At 45.5% G+C, this 21,714-nt stretch overlaps 1 protein-coding gene across 3 annotated transcripts in view; it reads right to left on the bottom strand.

Moving 5' to 3' along the window:
* LOC143982725 (cytochrome P450 2C8-like) overlaps positions 1-10,086 on the bottom strand; it is a 53,073-nt gene extending 42,987 nt beyond the window's left edge. For 2 of the 3 annotated variants that reach the window (XM_077481715.1, XM_077481688.1), the window contains exon 1: positions 9,944-10,086. The gene's annotated coding sequence lies outside the window, so the exon portion shown is untranslated. The remainder of the gene's footprint in view (positions 1-9,943) is intronic. The other variant, XM_077481740.1, reaches the window with a different exon arrangement.
* Positions 10,087-21,714: the final 11,628 nt, after the last annotated feature.

Below are 21,714 nucleotides of genomic sequence, written 5' to 3' on the forward strand. Positions count from 1 at the left end.
ACGGAAACAGTCTGATGGAGCCCACACACGGTCGGATTATCCGACAACACAGTCCGATCGGACATTTTCCGTCGGAATGTCTGACCGTGTGTACAAGGGCTTAGACTGAATTCACACCTATGCATTTTTAGTGCTTTTTGCATTTTGCAGATTTGCACTACAGTCCATTTAAAATGGTTTCCTATGGAACACGTTCTGTTGTGCAAATCTGCAAAATGCAAATAGCACTAAAAATGCATAGGTGAGAATCAGGCCTTAGGCATCTATGCATGTTTCTTTTGAGCTTTTCTGCAGTGCTTTTTGCGGTGCTTGCCGCGTTTTTGGACACACATTTTTGCCGACTGGCGTCCCACATGTCCCACGGATCTCACATGTGGGACGCCAGTCGGACGATCCGGTGCTCTCTGTCCTTCTACTACTCGCTGCATTTCAGGGTTCTCTCCGGGGAGGTTTATGTGGGATTTTTTTGCCTTCTGCAATGATAAGAGACTAAGGAACTCGAACTACAAACGACACGCTACTGCTTTATTATTTCCCCTTTTCCCCTTGGGAAGCCTTGGATACTGGCACGACATGTAGTCCATTCAGCATTGTTCATCGCTTTTAATCTATACTGTGAGATACATTCAACTGTTACTATACCTGGTTATAATTATATCCTATGTTGCACTCACACCCCTGAATAAGGAGACTATTTTCAGCTCCAAAACGTGTAGGGTGATCGCCTCTATAGTTGACTGTGTATAGTAATGCGTTCTGTTATTGCTACGCCTATAAACTCTTATGATATGTATCAACTCTATATATTTATCTGATTTTATACACATTCAATAAAGAAAGTTAATTGTTTTTGATTTGTAATTATTGATTGTACGTGCCAGTAAAGTCCACCATTAGGGGTCTTCTTGATATAGTTCCATTATTGGATGTGGCACAACTACCTTACACAGCTTTGCCGAATTAGATTACCCTCAAAGCGTTAACTGTCTGCCTAGGGCAGGGGTGCCCAACCTTTTGAAGAGCGAGGACCACTTAAGCGAATTGGTAACTGGTCGCGGGCCACAATGAGCGGAGTGGGAGGATGATAGGTTAATGTCCACGGATACAGCCCACTCTACTCTATGGGCCCTCTTATCCAATCCGATTCGCCCATATGGAAGGGGCAGATCCCTTTCTAGTTCGTTTACATTTGATGCTCCATAGAGGTGAATAGCAAGTCCGATTGGGTCGGACCAATCATGTGAAAGGAGCCTAAGGCTGCTTTCACACATATGCGCTGCGATTTGCCCAAACCGCGGGTGCAGCGCAGTGAACCTGTGAATTTTCTGCAAGTTAGCCGCACTTTGCCGTAAACTTCTATTATATTCAGAAGGTGTGGCGCACTTTCTGAAGGTGCAACAAAACCACAGGTAATAACAGAAGTCTATGGCTCAATGCAGGTAACCCACAGCTGCACTGCACCTGCGGATCAGTTTGAAAGCAGCCCAGTAACCACTGCAAAACAGATATATCCATATATACTGTGAATTTAGTAGTAAACTTACCTTTAATAACTGTCTTCCATTCTGGTACCGCTGGCTGTTGCTGTCCTAGGCGGAGTGCATTTAGTATCACTCCCCCTGTGATAGAAGCGGGCACTATACGGGAAGCATTGGCTTATGTGGCTCTGCTCCACAGCCCCTTGCTTCCACTACCAGCGCCTTCATTCACAAAACTGCTGCTCTGGGATGGAGGGTTGGCAACCCGTGATCTTGGCTTGCCAACATGCCATCTTAGAGCAGGAGGTCAAGGGCCTCATCAGAGGGCTCCGTGGGCCACATGTGGCCCCCGGGCCACTGGTTGGGCACCCTTGGCCTAGGGGATGCTTTCTAACTGTGTGGGGAATAGACTAGAAATAGACACAAGATCATTGTGTTCTTCCCTATCAGAACGGCGATGTGCCTTGTTTAAATAGGCAGATCGCCATTCTGCTTCGCTGGGGAACAATCGGCGGGTGTTGATTGGCTCCCCCTCTGGCCAATCAGTGTGTGTGCCCCCAATATCTACTGCATGAACTGAGTTACAGATACGTTGTCTCCTGCAATAGAGCGGCCCTGCCGCAGTATATCTGCGGTGGGTGGTGTCACATACCTTACAGCGGAGTCAGACTGTTGAGGGTGGCCTCTTGCACGGTTCCGGTCTCCACACCCCTGGAGGTGGGAACAGGGAGTGTGAAGACAGCGAAAGGGTGCAGGTGCCTGCAGATTGGAGTTGAAGGCCTGAAGATGCTGGGTCCTCACGGAGGAAGAGGTGTAGGTCAATCACTGGAGGAATACAGCGGAAGCCAAGCAGGTGTAAAGGTAACACTGCACGTCTAGAACAAGCAAGGTCGGCAACTGGCTGGCAACGAGGTACAGGAACGAAAGGCAGGTGTGTAGTCAAGGACGAGCAAGGGTCTGGTAACGTGCTGGCAGTGAGGTACAAAATTAGGAGGCAAGCCGAAGTAGTAAGTCCAAGCCGAGGTCAGTAATAGTCCAGAAAATAGTAACAAGGAGTATCCAAAAGAATAGGCGAACGCGCCGGGTGATCAGGAACAAGGTCACAGGAACAAACAACGATCAGGTGTCTCAGGAATAGCTGAAGATGATCCAGCACTGGTATCAGGCCAGGATCCTGTTTATATATGGTGAGATGTGCCAGGATTGGTGGAACTGGCAGTGCGTGCGTGAGTATGTACATACGTTCGGTTGGCCCGAGTGCGTCAGATGAAACCAAAATCAAACTTTTTACCCACAATGCAAATATATGATAGGCGTAAAAGCAACACAGCTCATCACCCTCAACACACCATCCCCACTGTCAAACATGGTGGTGGCAGCATCATGGTTTGGGCCTGCTTTTCTTCAGCAGGGACAGGGAAGATGGTTAAAATTGAGGGGAAGATGGATGCAGCCAAATACAGGACCATTCTGGATGAAAACCTGTTGGAGTCTGCAAAAGACCTGAAACAGGGACGGAGATTTATCTTCCAACAAGACAATGATCCCAAACATACAGCAAAATCTACAAAGAAATGGTTCACAAATAAACATATCCAGGTGTTAGAATGGCCAAGTCAAAGTCCAGACCTGAATCCAATCGAGAATCTGTGGAAAGAGCTGAAAACTGCTGTTCACAAATGCTCTCCATCCAACCTCACTGAGCTCGAGCTGTTTTGCAAGGAAGAATGGGCAAGAATTTCAGTCTCTCGATGTGCAAAACTGATAGAGACATACCCCAAGCGACTTGCAGCTGTAATCGCAGCAAAAGGTGGCTCTACAAAGTATTAATGCAAGAAGGCTGAATAATTTTGCACGCCCCACTTTTCATTTTTTTATTAGTTAAAAAAGTTTTAAAAATCCAATAGATTTCGTTTCACTTCACAATTGTTTCCCACTTGTTGGTGATTCTTCACAAAAAATAAAAATGTTATATCTTTATGTTTGAAGCCTGAAATGTGGCAAAAGGTTGAAAAGTTCAAGGGGGCCGAATTCTTTCGAAAGGCACTGTATATATGATAATTGGTCAGATATTTATTCACCTTTACTAGATTGGTTTAACTAGCGCTACTTCACTTTTTATACACTATCAAAAAATGATATCTTGCGCTTACCAGTTGATAATAAAAATAGGTGCTGCTACTTATAAAAATCGAAATACTCAATTTCAAATATATACAACAAATAAGTGCGCAATCCTAACAATATTAAAGAATATGCTTACAAGTGTCCAAATTTGTATTAGCAAAAAAAAAAAAAAAACAATACATTTGTTGTCCATAGGTACTCCTTATATCGATCCATGAATAGCCATGCTTTTCTGTGATGTTATTAATTATGACCCGTACGCGCGATCCAAAAATTCGATGAAAAATACTGCTTTCCACACGATCGCACGATAATCGGATCGTTAGTACAGAGCTTTCAAGAGCCGATCATGGCAATTCATCTGATATTATCGGATCACACAAACAAGAAAATCTTTCTGGTACTATACCAGATCGTACAATTTTCATGTAATCAGTACAGTCGTCGTCCGAAAATACACTACAACACATGATATCACTTCCGATTTTTTTATTCTGTCGTACGAGAATTTTTGTTACTTTAGTAAACTCTTCAAGTTGGATATACGACTAGCATGGAAAAAGAAAAAAAAACACAGTCGTCCGAATTTCGGATCGCGTGTACGGGGCATTAGACAAAATAAATCATAAACCCCTTATCAGAAGGGATGGATTTCTTTATTGAAAAATTCTCCCGAGCTGCATTCTCTGACATCACCATGCAAGAGCCAGCAGGACCAGGTCCACGGCTGTGTTTGTTTGAGTATCTTCTATTGTTTTAATTTCTGTTAGTGCCAAGAGACTGTTTCAATAAATGCCCATCTTTTTCATACTGCACTATGAAGTTTCTCCTTCCCTGATATCTTCATATGCTGGAGAGGATTTATAGCAGAATTACCAGTGGGGATGGAAGTATAAGATAAACATTTCCATACCCAGACGAAGTGAATACTGGGAGCCTTCTTGCTGAAGCTGGAGAAGTGGAACATCGCAGTTGGTTTCAACTACAACTAGGCGAGTCTGATCCCTATCATCTGGGATCCATCCCTTCAGGTAAGAGGCTTATGATTCCTTTTGTCTAAGAGATAACATCACAGAAAAGCATGGATATCCATGACTCTATATAAGGAGCACCCATGGACAACAAATTAATTTGTTTTCTTGCTATTACGAATTTGGACACTTCACTTTTAAGCAAATTCTTTACTATTGTTAGGCCCCTTTCACACATGCTGATGGTATGTCCGTATTTCATCCATCCGTTTGCGGATGAATTAGGGACATCCATTCATCCCTATGGGATAGCGGGTGTCTGCGGATGAGCATCCGCAGACACCCGCTATTGTCCGCCTCCGCAACAGTCCGATTCTGCAGACGGAGGAAAATCCTATTTTTCTATCCGTCTGCAGAGCGGATCGGACGAACACGGACACACGGTCCGTGCTCGTCCGATCCCCATAGAGGAGAGCGGAGAGATGACAGGGCGGTCCCTGCACAGTGTGCGGAGACCGCCCTGTCCGCAGCCGGCTCAGCGGGGACAACGGAGCAATCCCCGCTGAGCGAGCGGATCTTCACGGGGCGGATCATTACTGATCCGCCCCGTGTGAAAGAGGCCTTAGGATTGCGCACTTATTTGTTGTAGATGTTTAAAAAAAGTATTTGGACGAGGTTGAGAGCAATAGAAGAAACATTTCTGAGTTAGGAATACATAAAATGAAAACAACCAGATTATGTAACTTTAAGCAGCATTGTAAACAGTGTACCACCAAGCCAAGCTTCTAGAAGTATTGTGGGCTGGTGACAGCAAAGGCTTTTTAAGCAGAACAAATGCCTATTGTTTTCCTGTGCAGCTTCTCTACAGGATCATGCAACGGTCAGTCATTGCTTTCACAAACTGATACTATTACTTTGTAAAAAATTAAATGAAATACTGCCCCAATATTGTTTCCTTAAAGTGATATTAAAGGTTTGGCTTTAAAAAACAAACCAAAAAAAAACAAACACGTCTATACTCAATAGCCCATATACAGCCAACAATAACCAATAGTGGGTGTCAGCCCCAATTAGTGTACAGCATGTTCCACAAAAGAAAGGGGAAATGGTGAGGAGCACCGGGGCTTTTTGAAACCCAGATATTTTAAATAGTCATACACGTAATGAAAGTATATGTAGCAGTACCCCCGTAGGGACTGCTAAGTGATGTGGCCCGCCTGTCACCCTGCCCAGCTCGGCATTCACCTCTCAGACACTCCCAAGCAATGAATAGTCCATAAGCTTTGTTTTTTTTTGTATTTTATTAAGGGGATTGAACTTGGATGGGGTTTAGGAAGCATGGGATGCCCAGTGAAATTAGCATAAATAATCGGGACAACTTATATACACTTCGGTATATATGCGCTTCTCTTCCTCCAGCACTCTTGCTGCAGACTATTACTCCTTAGCTCCTCCAGCACAGCTAGAACCGTGTGGTTAGGCCTGACACTGGCTTAACCAAGCTTTATCAACTGCCTTTTGCAGGCACGGACCGCGGGCCACTTTAGTGTAGTAATAGAAAGTTCCTGGTGCTAGCTGACCTAACTTCGGTTACTAAGCCCCGAAACCCATCTTCAGGCCCTGCCAGGTCTCCTGGCTGCAGCTACCCTTCTCCACTGTCCATGACACCACAGTCCACTCCGATGGCTCTGCACCCATCCCAGACTGCATACTCCAAGTCCTCTCAGGTGTACTTCCCCAGTCCTCCTGACTAAGCAGCTCATCCACCAGCCCTCCTGGCTGCTGTGGTAGAGATTTTGAAATCCATAGTGTTTTATCTCAAGGAGCTTCAAAGGAACCATTGTGAGGACTTTCTAGTTAGATTACCATGCCCCATTAGATACACATATATGTGTATGTGTATGTATATGTTTTTCCCAGCTTAGATTTTAAAAACACTCCTTGTTTTTCTGGTTCTCAAAAGCTGTTGAATGTTTTAGGCCAGTGATAATTAAGTTATTCTTTCATTCTCATATCAGACTCGGTGTCACCATTTGGTTGGGGATCTTTTGATATGCCGGATCTGGCAGGGTTGGGGATCAAAGGAAGTTGCTTAACATATATAGGCAGAAAGGCACTGGAAATTTTTAGACCTGGGCATGGTAAGAAAACAGGCTTGAGGTACAGCCAATCATAATTTGAGGCAAATGAACCAATGAACATTTAGGAGGCTTCAGAGATAGCCGATGCTTATGTGATTATTCAAAGAAAAAGGGGAAATTGAGAAAGGGGGACTGGAGGGTAACCAACCCCCGGGACTTTTGCAACGGCACCAAATATATTCAATCCGGTGCCGTTGCAAAAGTCCCGGGGGTTGGTTACCCTCCAGTCCCCCTTTCTCGATTTCCCCTTTTTCTTTGACTAGTCTTTAACTGGGATGTGGCACCTTTTTATGATTTTGATAAGCCTGACCATCAGCCCTGCTCTATATATATATACTTTGTCAATGCTTATGTGAGCAATTCTAGACCAATGACAAGGTCCTGGGAACCTGGATTCGTGAGAATAGGGGCATAAGGAGGGGTATAAAAGATAGTACAGAGATCATATCTCAGTCTCTTGATCTCGGTGTGTCCCCCCCCTTGCAAGAAAGATTTATCTATTTAAATATATAACTCACGTGTTCCTTTCAAGTGAAGTCTGCTGTCCTTTTTCCCAACACAAAAGAAGTTTGATTTTTTTAGTATGACGGTTGTCATCTTGCCTGTGGGCATGCGAAGCCCACAGGCATCCTCTTCCGGGACACTGTGCTGCTGATGGACCAGCATGCATGGCCCGTTTGATCCCCGATCTCGCGCATGCGCAGTAACGACAATTTTGAGCGCCGTCAACAGCTCAGGTTGCCATCACAATGGGCGGCGTCGTAGGAAGTCCCGCCCCTGTGTAATGGCAACGGAGCTGTGCTGTGTTTCTAAATCACTCGATAACTCACGCCAGGTCACCGCACTGACTCCTGGGAACTATGACAAGATATTACGAAGTATCCGCAATATCCCCGCCCATATCCGCAATCACCACATACAGGAAGTACACAACATGACAAGAAAAAAATAAGGTACTGTAGAAAAAAAAAAGTTCAGTTTTTGAATGATGACATGTATATAATCAGCTTGATTTATTATATTAAAATCGGGTGGAGCTCCGCTTTAAGGGCAGTCTAGGTAATGTATCTGTATTATCATTATGTTTCTTTTCTTTTCTGTAACTTGTTCTACTGTAGGGTTTTACCTTAATATATTATTAATCTAATCTATTGATAGCATGTGTATAACCATCATAGCAATATTTTGTATCATTGGTAACATCTTGGTTTAAGGTTGTATCATTTACGTTATAGTTGCTAACCTCAGATTAATACAACAAGTTTCTTTTCTATAAAATAGTATGTTTAAATAAATTAGATTGGTATCCTTTTCACACAGGTATCATTTGTTATTAATTTCATGGTTTGATTCATATAGATAAAAGGTTTTTAGGCACTTATTTTATGTATAGGTAAGCATATAAGTGAGGTAGGCAAACGTAGCCTTAACACTGCGAATAGTTGTTCCTCTCCCTGGAGACTTACCCAGCAATGCTCTATCCTGCTGTCCTCTCTTGCTCCTCCTCTGCCTCCTGTCCAGGATGCCTCCACGATTTCTTGAAGGGCCCCATCTGTACCCAAGCCTCGGACCCAAGGTCACCCCCCTCACAGACTGTGGGTCTCCCTCAAAGGCATCGACAGCCTAGCATTCCATCTCCAAGCTCTGAACAACTCCAACTCCTCCCCAGATGGGCTGACCCTGGGTATTTAAGGAGGCCTGCCCCTTGCCAATCCAGGGTGAGGATTGGTCAGGGCTCCCTAAAACACCCCAGGCAGCTCCACCTCTCCTCTTCTCTTTCCAGAACCTTCTAGAATGAAGAGGGAGGTCTCAGTGATGCTGCTTGTGAGTCACCAGCTGCTACCCTGAGCCACTCCCATCCCATATCACATCAAAACAAACAGGCCTGGCTGCCAGCCAGGCCAGCCTAAATTTGCCTACCCTGCAAAAATCCTACTCTAGCACCTAGAGGGTGCTACACTAAAACAAACATTTATTGAAAAAGCTAGAATGTCACCTCTATCAGAGTAGAGGCAATCACTGAGCCTTAAAAATACAAATAGCATTGAACATGTACAAAGTTATACAATACAGTAAATCCAAATAGATATTGTATTATGTGTTTTGCCAAGCGGACCGCCGCATTTTGACCAGTGTGGTCTTCTTCAGGGTTTTGTCTTCGGATAGCACAATGGAGGATTCTATAGCTGATAACTTATACACACTGCAAATTGATTGGTGATGCCAGAGATCATTCAGAGTGGAAATGGAGCATAGGAAGATCGCAAGATGGAAGAGAAATGCAAGATCAAGGAAAAACACTAGCACCCCATGTTTCCCAGACACAAGAGATAACAGCCAGAAAGTAATAGCTTCATGGAAATGTAGGGTGATAATAATGTGACTCGGCAAATGGTAGTAGAGGGTCACAAAAAAATTATTTTATTTTGAAAATGTAAAAGATATCAGTGGGCCGCCCCCCTAATCCAGGCGCCCGGTATGCAGGACAGTAGACACTTGGATTCCTGTTTTTTTGTTTTTTTTAAGAAGCACATGATTAGAGCCTGAGGTTCTAGTTGGCTTCAAAAAAAGGGTGGGCTCAAGGGCACATTGTTTTCTGCCCCCCCCCCCCCCAAAAAAATATACCACCAGCCTCCATTGGTTAACACTATTGCGGGTTTCCCCTCATTCAATTCGCATGACAGGAGACTGACTCGCTCTCTATGGAGCTGGTTCACACATGTCTGGATGGCTGCCAAGCGCACTGAAAAAGGGTCCTGTGCATCTTTGGCCAAAAATTCTGACCTGAAATGGTGAGCAGGGACACACCGGACCCCCTGCTGTGTCCCACGGCCGCACATAATGTGAAGCCAGCCTTAAACAGATTGCAGTTGGAATAACATGTGAATGTGACCGGCTTTCAATGGAGCCGGCTCACACACGTACGGGACGGTTTTTAAAAGGGTCCTGTGAGTTTTTTTGGGTCCAATTCAGGTGCAAATGATCTGGAGAAACATGTTAAAGCAAGATGGGATATTTGTTTTGACCCCGGACATGAAGGGGTTAAGGAGCAAAGGCTTCTATCTGAGGCATGCTTCTATATGGCATATAGTGTTACATTTGAAGCCCATCTACAACTTATCTGAGCTGCACCTAGGAAAACGATTCACAGGACAGAACTGGCATCTCTCATACAAGTTAAGGACAGGCAGACATTCACCAAAATCAGATTTTTCACTGCACATACCTGGTATTGTCCTCTCAAATCTGCTCTGTCCGTCTGCTGGCTTTGACCAAAATAACCTGTTTTTCAGGAATACCTCTTTGTGCGACTGGACCTCCCCCTCTGTATAAAGGTCTTCAGCCAGACAAGCAGAATACTTCTAATCTGCTCCCTTTCCCTCCCCTAAGGCTTAATGTACACGGGACGTTTATACAACCTCTAATGAATGATTTAACGTCTGTTTTACCACGATTACATGCCACCTTTAGCGGCGTTTTGCTGCATTTGCGTTTAGAATTGTTTGAAAAATATATATATATATATATTTTTTTTTTTAAATAGCCAAAAATGAAAAACGCCTGTAAACGAAACGTGGCTAAACGCCGGTACCACATTTAGCCACATTTAGTGTCTGAAACATTGGCATCTGAACTCATATCTTTTCCTTCAAAGAAAAGCCTCTAAACGCAACTGCCTAAAAACGGCATTAACCACTTGCTTACTGGGCACTTAAACCCCCCTCCTGTCCAGACCAATTTTTAGCTTTCAGGGCTGTCGCACTTTGAATGACAATTACGCATTCCTGCTACACTGTACCCAAATGAAATTTGAATATTTTTTTTCCCACAAATAGAGCTATTTGATCACCTCTGTGGTTTTTATTTTTTGTTAAAAAAATGTAAAAAGAAAAAAATAATTATATTTTTTATAAAATTTTGCAAACAGGTAATTTTTCTCCTTCATTGATGTACGCTGATATGGCTACACTGATGGGCACCAATAGGCTGCACTGATGGGCTGCACTGATAGGCACCGATAGGGCGGCACTGGTGGGCACTAATAGGCGGAACTGGTGGGCACTGATAGGTGGAACTGGTGTGCACTGATAGGCGGCATTGAGAGGTGGCATTGATGGGTGGCACTGAAGGGCATTGATAGGTGGCATTTGTGGGCAATGAGATGTGGCACTAATAAGTGGCATTGATAGCTGGCAGTGATGGGCACTGATCAGCACTGGTAGGTTACACTGAAAGGCAGGACTGCTAGGTGGCACTAATTGGCACCACTGGCTGGCATTTATAGGTGACACTTGTGGGCATTGAAAGAAGGCACTCATGGGCATTGATAAGTGCCATTGGTGGGCACTGGCAGTTGGCAATGGCAGGTGGCACTGACAGGGGTACTTATTCGCGCAGAGGAGGAGGCAGATTTGTCTCCTTCCTCTTCGGGACCGATTTCCCTTGAACATAAGCCGGTGATCGTTTTTTTTTTTCTCCTCATGCTGTCAGCATGAGGAGAAAAAAACCCTGATTACCGAGCTTTTGTTTACACACGTGATCAGCTTTTATTGGCTGACAGCTGATCACGTGGTAAGGGACCGTGAGCGGCCCCTTACTCAGATCGGTGATCACCCGAGTCTCGGTGACTCAGTGATCACAGTACACGCCCTGCAGGGGTTGCGCGGGCAGCGCACAAAGGGGAGGATGTCCAATGAAGGCCTCCCAGAAATTCAGGTCCGCGCTGTAGCCGTCATTCTGTTATAGATGTCAAGTGGTTAAACGAACCTGTTTACATGTACACATAAGATAACATTGGGTGAGTTCGGGGGCAGCTGAAAAAAACATCCAACTGCCTCTAAACGTCTGTTTACCAGCAGCAGTGTACATGAGGCCTAATACTGACATTTTATGCCTGCCGTTCAAGTCACTGGCATTAGTGACATGGTTAATTGGTAACATGGTTAATTATACAGTAAATGCAGTAGAGGTGTATGTGGTCACTGATCTGCAGATCTGTTAAGTGGAGTTGAGCTATTAGGAGGCAGACAAACATAAGATTGCTGCACAGTTGGTGGCAGACACAATTGAAGTTGAATAAATCCCTTAGTATTTTTTAGTTTAATACATTGAGAACAATAAATAAACATTTCCCAGTGCACTGCACTACTGTGCAAAAGGTTTAGGCAGGTGAGAAAAAATTCTATACATTAAGAATGCTTTCAGAAAAAAAAAAGTGTTAATAGTTTATAGTTGATCAAAATGGAAAGTAAATCAATGGAAGAGAAATTTTAATCAAATCAATATTTGGTGTGACCGCCCTTTGCCTTCAAATCAGCATCAATTCTTCTAGGTACACTTGCACACAATTTTTGAAGGAACTTAGCAGGTAGGTTGTTCCAAACGCTTTGGAGCACTAACCACAGCTCTGTGGATGTAGATTGCCTCAAATCCTTCTGTCTCTACATGTAATGCCAGACAGACTCGATGATGTTGAGATCAGGGCTCTGTGGGAGCCAAGATATCGCTTCCAGGAATCCTTGTGAGGATAGATCCTAATGACATTGGCTCTATGTTTGGGGCCGTTGTCCTGCTGCAGAATATATTTGGGGCCAATCACACGCCTCCCTGATGGTATGACATGGTGGATGAGTATCTGCCTGCATTTCTCAGCATTGAGGACACCATTGATCCTGGCCAAATCTCCAACTTAATTTGTAGACATGCAGGCCAGAACTTGCAAGGAGCCTCCACCATGCTTCAATGTTACTTGCAGACACTCATTATTGTACCGCTCTCCAGACCTTTGGAGAACAAACTGCCTCCTGCTACCACCAAATATTTCACATTTTGACTCATCAGTCCAGAGCACCCGCTGCCATTTTTCTGCACCCCAGTTCCTATGTTTTCATGCATTTCCTGCTTGTTTCCATGTCGAAGATATGGCCTTTTGGCCCCAATTCTTCCACGAAGACCACTTCTGGTCAGACTGGCCACACTGGTTTCTACCAGTCCTGTGCTGATGACACTGCTGGACATCATTCAGTGTCAAAGGGAAGTAAGCATGATGCGTCTATCATCTGCTGCATTGAGTTTCCTTGGACGAGCACTGCGTCTACAGTCTACAGTCTCAATGTTGCCTGTTTATTTGTACATCTTCAAAAGAGATTGAACAGCACATCTTGAAACCCTAGTCTGCTTTTAAATCATTGCCTGGGAGCATAGGTGTGTGCCAGGTGTGCTTGGGCACGCGGTAATCATTCTGGGCAGTGCCGACTCCCCCTCAGGGCTGGACTGGGACAGAAATTTAGCCCTGGAATTCATCCAGACCGGCCCACTTACATTTTGAGTGCCCCATTAGCACCAACATACATCAGAGTGTCCCCCCGCAGTGCTGATGGCTTCCCTCCTCTTCTCTCCCCTCAGCTGCTGCACGGGATGTTTCAGGATGGGAAGCGGGGGAAAGGGTGTTTACTATGCTTCAGTTTGTGAATAAACAGGAAGCTGCTCAGCGCAGCTCACTTCCCATTCAGTCCCTGTCCTGTGCAGTTGAGGCTGTAGAGAAAGGTGTGTGTGATTGAGCTTTGGGGTGCACATCCTAATGCAATAGGCTGCTCACACCTATGCCTGGGAGAGACCTTGCTGATGCGAGTCCTCGTGTCTTGTTGCTGTGCTCAACTTTACCATGGTCTATGACCTGTGACATGAAACTGTCTTCCAACAACTCACCTTAGTACCAGAGTTTGACTGTTCTTCTCCTGGTTTTAAGCCTCCTACACAGATGATTCTGTTTAAGTTAATGACTGTGTTTAATCATACATACGCAATTGATGATCATTAGCGACCAATCAGTCTGTTCTCCAATCAGCTTCTAGAAGGAAGGAGGAGGGAGGAGCAGGTCTTGCCATCCTAGGCTTAGGTGACCAGATTTTTAAAATTAAATTCGGGGACATATTTTTCTTTTTTTTCTTTTTTTTTATTGGCAAATGGTACTATTTTATAAGCATAGTTTCCTCAAATTATATATGCAGTGTATATGGTATGTGTTTGTGGAATGATTTTGTCCATGAGATAAGAAAAATAAAATAAAAATACTTCTCAGAATTTTTGGGGATAAGATAAGATAGTGAAAAAAATGTTTCAATGCATATTATGTTTCTCAAAGGTTTAACCCCAATGTCTGTGTTCCAGCATCGATCTGCCAGCAGACTCCCCCCTAGTAGTAGTAGAATCCCCCCTTTCCCCAGTGAAGACCCTTCAGTAGTAGAATTCCTCCTTTCTCCCAGTGCAGACCCCCCAGTAGAAGAATAATTGTAGAAATCCACCTAAGTAGACCCAAGGGTTGCCAAAATCCCGATATTAGGATCATATAAGGAAAGTATCCCCCAAAAAATATACTGTATTTATCGGCGTATAACACGCACCCCAAGTTTAGGAGGGAATTTTAAGGTAAAAAACTTTTAGGAGGGAAATTCAAGGAAAAAAAACTTACATTTAAATGCCCATCAATGCAGCCTTATCAGTGTCCATCTGAAGCCTCGTCAGTGTCATTTGCAGCCTGTCCATCATTGCAGCCTTGTCATGCAGCCTGTCCATCATTGCAGCCTTGTCATTGCAGCCTGTCTATCATTGCAGCCTTGTCATTGCAGCCTGTCCGTCATGCAGTTTGTCCGTCATTGCAGCCTTGTGCATCGTTGTCCCCTCAGCTTTTGTTTTTAAAAATGGCGCCGCCGAGATATCCTTCATATCTCGGCGGCGCCTGGAAGTTCTCGGCGGCTTTCGGCCGCCTCAGCTGCGCTCGAAGTCTATCGGCCGCCTCGGCCGTACTTCCGAGGCTTTCGGCCGCTCTTGCTGCTTCTCAACGGTTTTCGGCCACCTCGGCCGTACTCGGAGCCTTTCGGCCGCCTCGGCCATACTCGGAGGCTTTCGGCCACTCTCAAAAAATGCTGAGAAGGGACGAAGGCGGCCGAAAGCCGCAAGAAGGGCCAAAGGCGGCTTAAAGCCGCCCGGAGCCCAAAAATAGTAAGGGAATCACGGCGGATCTGCGTATAACACGCACCCGCGATTTTTCCCTGATTTTAAGGGGAAAAAAGTGTGTGTTATATGCTGATAAATACGGTACTATGGGACTTTAAGGGTGACTAGACAGTAACACAATATCAGAAAAATAGAAATATATTTATTAGTATAAAAAGTGAGGTGTAGGGGGCATGGCTTGGCATGCAGCGGAGATGTGCGCTCACTACCAGAGCTCCATGAAGAGAACCGGCCTGCAGCCCAATAGCCGGCACAGCTCGTTCTGGAAATGGACAGACAGATAGCACAGACATCGCAGACACGCTCCAGGTGCAACATGGCTGACATTCCAGCCAGGAACATACTCGATCTGTTCAAATGGCAGACGGCATCACGTGGCAGCGGTGGTGCGAACCAAGATGGCGCAGGCACAGGGAGAGGAGGACGAATACAGCGATGATTCGCAATCGGCAGCGGAGGATGGAGGTAGGGGATACAAGTAGACTAACCTCCCCTGACTTACAAAAGAGCCGCAAAGTGGCCCCCTTTATTATGACGGACCGCCTAGCAGACCCAGAAGGCAGATACATGTTTATTAAGGGTACTTATGGAGGCACACCTATTGCCCTAGCTAATGTATGCTTCCCTGGTACGACACACGTGACCTTTTTCCAGAAAATGATACGGGCCCTCCAGGGGTTCACGAAGGGCTGCCTCATGTTGGGAGGGGATTTTAATATACTTCTTAACCCCTTAGCGGATACCTCCCCAGGGAAGACCTATATCGCATACACGATTTTGAAGAGGATTAAAACTCTCCTACACTCTGTACAACTGACACCTGGCGATTTCTGCACCCCGGATGGTAGGGACTTCACCTTCCACTCCATACCCCACAACCATTACGTATAGACTATTTGTTTATATCGCAAAGAGACATGTCTAGGGTGGCTAACGCCAAGATCGGCATTCAGAATTAGAATCCCTCCTTTCTCCCAGTGCAGACCCCTCAGAAGTAGAACCCCCCCCTTTCCCAGTGCAGATCCCTCAGTAGTAGAACCCCCCCATGTGATGACCCCTCAGTAGCAGAACCTCCCCCTTCCCCAGTGCAGACCCCTCAGTCATAGCTCCCAACTGTCCATGATTTTGCGGGACTGTCCCTCTTTCCTCCTCATTTGTCCCTCATTTTGGTCTGTTCTATATAGATGTATATAAAATGCACTTTTTATCTATCAAAAAGTGTTTCCCAGTGCTAAACCTTTCATTGAATTTGTAAATTCCAAAAGCCAATATAAAGGAATAGCAGTAGTAAAAAAGCACTTGTGGGTTTAACCAATCTTGTTGTTATCTTTGTACAATTCTCCTTTAAGGGTGTGTGGCGGGGGTGTATCCTTATGCCTGAATGCTTTTGCTGATAGGTGTCCCCCATTTCCATTTCAAAAAGTTGGGAGGTATGCCCTCAGTAGTAGAACCCTCCCCCCCAGAATCCACCCTTTATCCCAGTGCAGACTCCTCAATAGTAGAATCCCTCCTTTCTCCCAGTGCAGACCCCTCAGTTGAGAACCCCCCATTTCCCCAGTGCAGACCCCTCAGTAGTAGAATCCCACCTTTCTCCCAGTGCCGACCCCTCAGTTGAGAATCCCCCCTTTCCCCATTGCAGACCCCTCAGAAATAGAACCCCCCCTTCCCCAGTGCAGACCCCTCAGTAATAGAATCCCACTTTTTTCCCAGTGCAGATCCCTCAGTAGTAAAACCCCCCAATATGCAGACCCCTCAGCAGTAGACATGTGCGCCATCAATAAATTTGTTTTGTTTCGTATGAAAATGAATTTGTATTTCGTAATTCGTGTCTGAAATTCTATTCGGATTTGGATACGAAATACGAACTTTTCGTAAAATAACAAAAGTTCGTTATGATGAATTTATCATTCTGAAAGGTTCCCACCATCCCTGTGCTGTGCTGACTTCCTCTGATTGGTGAACAAAACACCAGTCTCGCTTCTATTGTAACGGAATTTGGATCCAAAATTCTGAAATTCGTTAATGAAATTTCGGATTCCGCATAACATTTGTAAGCATAGAAATTCCCATAGGGTTCCCACCATCCATGTGCTGAGTTCCCGGGTCTGTACACCCGCTGTGGCCATTGTGAGGGGTTCCCACCGGCCCTGTGCTGAGTTCCCAGGTCTGTACACCTGCTTTGTGTCAATTATGAGGGGTTCCCACCATCCCTGTACTGAGTTCCCGGGTCTGAGTATACACCTGCTGTGGCCACCATCCCTGTGCTGTGCTGTACTTCCTCTGATTGGTGAACAAAACACCAGTCATGTTTCTGTTCATTTGGATTCCCACCATCCCTGTGCTGACTTCCTGGGGTTTTAACTTTTAGGTTTGTTAACTTTTCGTAACAATTACCAATTTTCGTTATGAATTTGGATCCGAAATTCGCAAACGAAATTGCGTATTTCGTACAGGATTTGTATGCAGAAATTTTTTTATTTCGGATTCGTACAAATGTACGAATTTTCGGAAATTCGTATGAATTTTCGATTCGTACCAAACTAATCACATATGTCTACTCAGTAGTAGAACTCTCCCTTTCCCCAGTGCAGACCCCTCTGTAGTAGAACCCCCCTCCCCTTCTCCCAGTGCAGACCCCTCTGTAGTAGAACCCCCCTCCCCTTCTCCCAGTGCAGACCCCTCTGTAGTAAAACCCCCCTCCTGCTGTAGTTCAAGGAAAGTCATGTGTCCCCCTCCAGCACTGTGGTTAGTATAGTTTCCTATACAGACAGAAGAACGTGCAAAACGGAAGTGGGTGGGGCAGAGGAGACTCTCCAGCAGGAGTAAAGCCTGTCCTCTCCCTGATTCTTATCCAAGGACATCCTCCTAGCCCAGCAGCATGGTACGACCTGGGCAGTGTGCGCCCAGCTATGAGGACAAGGTGGGCAGGGAAAGGGGGTGGGATCTACTGTGGCCAGTATAACAGCGAGTCTGAGAAGATTGTCGGAGAGGGGGTGGACTCTAAGCACAAGGAGGGAGATGGGAGGAACACAGTACTGGCAGAGCCATTCACCCGGATGTGGCCCACCCCACCCCACCCTCATAGCGATGCCACTGAATCTGGAGACAAAACCGGGGGCAGTCATGCTCCGGGGACAGTATCATCAGTTTGGGGACTGTCTCCGGAAACTGGGGACATCTGGTCACCCTATCCTAGGCTATAGGGCTGTGTGTTTGTTATATTTAAAATATAAAATGTGATCCTTTGTAATCATCTTTAGATGCTGCCATGATCGCTGCCCCAGATTTCCTGTTTCAGGGTGGCTCCTTTCACTTACAGCATCCTATGGAGTCACCCTTGCATGAAGGGACTAGTTGTGACTTCCTACACTGTGTGCATCAATGATGCGATGGCAGGGCGGCAAATTTAAAGGGACGTACAGGTATGACCATTTGCCTGCCCATGCCATTCTGCCGATGTACATCGGCGTGCGCCGGTCGGGAAGTGGTTAAAGCGACGCAGTGCTGTATCGCAAAAAATGGCCTGGTCATTAAAGCCGCGTACACACGCACGGACTGTTCGCCCAACCTTGTCCGCTGAACAGTGTTTGGGCGGACAGTCCGCTCGTGTGTGGGGCTTCAGCGGACAGTTTCAGCGGACAGTTGGCCGAACAAGGTCTTACGGAAATTCCGAAAAACTGTCCGCTGAAACAAGGTTTCAGCGGACTGTTCGCTCGTGTGTAGGCTTGTTCGGCCAACTAAGTCTCGCGCATGCTCAGAAAGGATTTCCACGTCGGAAGGTTGCATTGCAGTGTATAGGACGTCGTATTTTTCGTCCCGTCGTACGTGCCGTTCACGTCATCGCGCACGGTTTCAGCAAACTGTTCGTCCGTCGTGTGTGGCCATGTCCGTCCATGCTAAGTTTGAGCGGACTGTTCGCTCAAACTGTTGGACGGACAAAGTTGGGCCAACAGTCCGCGCGTGTGTACGCGGCCTTAGGGAGCAAATCCTTCTGGGGCTAAAGTGGTTAACAGTCTTGCACAGAGCAGCCCCAATCCTTTTTTCTTGGGTCCCCTGCTCCTGGCTCCTCCACCCCACCAAGTGCCCACCATAACAAGATGCTTGCTGTGGGGGCATTCATGCGAGCTTGCTCCCGAGCCAGCTCTGTGTGTTCATTTTTGTGCCCTAAATGAAAATAAGGCGAAAGCGACAGTATAAAAAAATGTTGCGCTATCCATTATACTGATAGGTATTTTATGGGTTGATAACTAGGTAAGCATAATGGCTAAGTGGTTAGCACTGTAGCCACCCCAGAGACATTTGATATGTTACCTGTTGTGTATATATTTATTTGTGTTTAATTACATTTTGACCGATTCCATGTCATTTCACATGCTTTGACAGTGCTCCACACACTTATCAATATTTTATTCTTATTATACTGAATGATTGTGTGTTTGGGGCTTTAGGCTCGGTTCACACAAGGGCGGCACGACTTGCAGCGCAACTCACAGACGCGACCTGCACACAACTTCAGCGGCGACTTGCAAAACGACTTCTGTATAGAAGTCAATGCAAGTCGCCTGAAGTCGCCCCAAAAGTAGTACAGGAACCTTTTTTCTAAGTCGGAGCGACTTGAATTCGCTCCTATTAGAACGGTTCCATAGTACAGAACTGAGCCCGACTTGTCAGGCGGCTAAGTCGCCTGGACAAGTCGCCCCTGTGTGAACCGAGCCTTAATGCAATAAGCATGTAGCGAGTGGCAAAAATGTGCGGAAGTCATATCAGAAACTCATCCCTCTATGTCCTTTTACAAAAAATGTTTGTTTATGTTTTATAATATTGTTCTCTGATTTGCTGATTCATGTTCATGCATTTTTATGGTGATTATTTGTTTATTATTTGTAATACTGCATATGTACACTTGTTTTTTTGTTTTGTTTTTTGTGAATGTATATGACATGGTATAGTGTTTCTGTGCTTTGGCTTGGCTTTGTAGATACATAGTTACATAGTAGGCGAGGTTGAAAAAAGACACAAGTCCAACCCATGTGTGTGATTATATGTCAGTATTACATTGTATATCCCTGTATGTTGTGGTCGTTCGGGTGCTTATCTAATAGTTTTTTTAAATTACCGATGCTCCCCGCTGAAACCACTGCCTGTGGAAGGGAATTCCCCATTCTTGCCGCTCTTACAGTAAAAAAAAACCCTCTACACAGTTCTTCTAATTTTAGTGAATGGCCACGTGTCTTATTAAATTCCCTTACACAGAAAAGTTTTATCTCTATTGTGGGGTCACCAGTACGGTATTTGTACATTAAAATCATATTCCCTATCAAGCATCTCATCTCCAGAAAGAATAAGTTCAGTCCTCGCAACCTTTCCTCATAACTAATGTCCTCCAGACCCTTTATTAGTGTAGCGCCCTGCTCCTAATGAGCAGGCGCTATTGTTTTTGTAAATTTAAGTTTGCCTGAAGCTGCAGTTTGGCTCAGACTAATTATGTCAAAGTTCTGGTTTCTGTACCAGTTCAACTGGGTTGTGCTAATTTCCACTTGGCTGTGGCTGTCGCTGTCACCACCGGTAAGTGTTGGAAATGCAACAGGCTGAATGCATTGGGTACCCCTTTTACTCAGAAATAGCCCAGTGGGAGTGGTTCAACTGCTGTGCATTCTGGGTAAGGGTACTTAAGGTACAGGTGCCATATTTTTGGAGTTCGTTATCCCGACCTCATGGCCCTCCTGGCCTGAGGTGTGTTCTGCCTGTCTCTATGTCTCGGAGTCGGCTGGCCCGAGGCTTTGTAACAGAAAGGGTGGGCCCAAAAGTCTTGGGGCTTACCGATTCAGGGGTGGTCCTGTGCTGTCTTGCCTGCGGGGAGAAGCCAAGTGACTGGAGGATCCAGGGGAGGACTTTTTCCGGAGAGGACTGAGCAACAAGGCTGGTATCTCTGGAAGAGCCTGGAGACTCAGTTGGAGGATGCATCCTGGGTCACCTATCACACAATATCGCCGGATCAGCTGAAAGAAACTGGTATTGTGTGACAACCTCTTAATTTCTCAACAAGTTGATGGATGTGCTTTCCCGTGGCAGAGGAGTGCGATTTTGTTGAATTGACAAGTCTGTGGCAAAGACTTTGTTCGAGCATCTCACCGGCTGTCAGTGAGAGAGGCCTATCCGGTGATTGCTAGATCCAGCCTGTGGAAGCTGTCTGTCCTCTGGATCAAGGAAATACCTCTAACCCGCAATTACAAGGTACCTGAACTCCCCTTAACCCTCTATCCCTGTATTGCAAAACTTCATGTTCTTTCAAATAAATCTTTGGAAAAAAAGGACTAAGTGTCGGAGCTAACATTCTTTAATCCACTCTACAATGGGACCCCTAAGACGGACAGAGTGAGCAGGTCAGGTAACGGTAAGCCCCTACAAAATTCAGCAGCTCCTTTGGGGGACAATTCCAGCACATCCTTCCTGAGGATACGGTTGTGGGACCATTGGGTTTTGGTTTTCCATACCTGATTGGTCCCACCTGTGACCTGGGAGCTGTAAGCAAGCACTCACACTCTGGGAAATTAGCAATGATTAAACACAGAAGTGTGAAACGTGTCTGCTGACCCTCTGTGGGGCTGAGTGTGTGTGGCATGTCCTTTGTTTTTAATATTTTTCTATAAAGGAGCTGTTTTCATTCTCTGGAAGTTTATTCACTTGTTTATATGTGTCTGTGGACCCAGGCAGGCACTCAGGAAGTCCATGGCAGAATAGGATTTTACAAACCAGATTTTGGAGTGGTGCGTTCTCCATTCATTTTTTGCTCCCGTGGAGCTATTTTGTTCTCCTGGGAGGGGTGCGGGGAGCTGTCCTGGCCAGAAGAACACAAAGTGATTATTGCCAGCGCCTATAGCCGCTGGCAACAATCATAGGCTGGTTGTACCCAAGTTGATCGATCGATCAACTTGGGTAAAATCAGCCTGCCCATACATGATTTGAATCTCAGCCGGACAA

Source organism: Lithobates pipiens, unplaced genomic scaffold (genome assembly GCF_037356315.1).
Source record: "Lithobates pipiens isolate NorthernLeopardFrog02 unplaced genomic scaffold, aLitPip1_a1.2 Scaffold_1, whole genome shotgun sequence".
Lineage (NCBI taxonomy): Eukaryota > Metazoa > Chordata > Amphibia > Anura > Ranidae > Lithobates > Lithobates pipiens.